The 796-nt window shown below is 49.9% G+C and overlaps 1 pseudogene; it reads right to left on the reverse strand.

Moving 5' to 3' along the window:
• Window positions 1–461: 461 nt before the first annotated feature.
• Window positions 462–533, reverse strand: LOC129143914 (U4 spliceosomal RNA; annotated as a pseudogene).
• Window positions 534–796: the final 263 nt, after the last annotated feature.

The following is a 796-nucleotide window of genomic DNA, read 5'->3' on the forward strand; positions in this document are numbered from 1 at the left end:
CCCGGTGGGCCTGAGACACAAGGAGAACCTGCATTCACCTAGTGTTAGCTCTTTCCACCATCTCCACTGTGTGCTCCTGAGGAAGATCTGGACAGGGAAGGACACTCCAGCTACTGTCCCTGACACAGATACTGCTTCAGGGGAGGGGAAGAAGCAAAAGCGCTGTTTGTCCTTGGGGAAGACCTGGAAAATACTCAAGTGCAAGATCCTGTGATGGATGCAAAGTGAAGGCGGTTACCATGGGGAAGGCAGCTGGGAAGCTTTGCAAGCAGGAGGAATAGCTGCTGGGCAAAGTGACACCACTTTGTGGAAAGCTCACTATCACCACCTGCCTCTCGGCCCCTACAAGCCCAGAGAACAGGCAAAGTGCTTTGGCGGAGCTGTCTAGAAGAATCTAGTGCTTCTGTCACCAGGTGTGTGAAAATATCTCCACTCCTCACAAGGTCCACTGCCTTGCGCTGCTCATTTTCCATTAGCAATAATCATGCCTTGGATAAACCTCATTGGCTGTGATACAGCCACTGCAGAGAGCTATGCTGTTCATTTTCTTCACCTAAGACTCACAAAGCAGGGGATGGGGGGCAGTCAGACCTTAGCTACAAGAGGCTGGGAAGTGTAATTTTCATCCATCTTTCTTTCCTTCCCTCCCTCCCTCCCTCCCTCCCTTCCTTCTCTTTCATCTCTCTTGTCCTTTCTTTCTTCTCTTTCTTCTCTGCCTCTGCAGTTCAAACAGGCATTCTAGCTGTAGTTCAGAAAGTGATTCCATAAATGGGTTGGAACAGGAGTTGAAAAGCCA

Source organism: Pan troglodytes, chromosome 3, assembly GCF_028858775.2.
Source record: "Pan troglodytes isolate AG18354 chromosome 3, NHGRI_mPanTro3-v2.0_pri, whole genome shotgun sequence".
NCBI classification, from domain to species: domain Eukaryota; kingdom Metazoa; phylum Chordata; class Mammalia; order Primates; family Hominidae; genus Pan; species Pan troglodytes.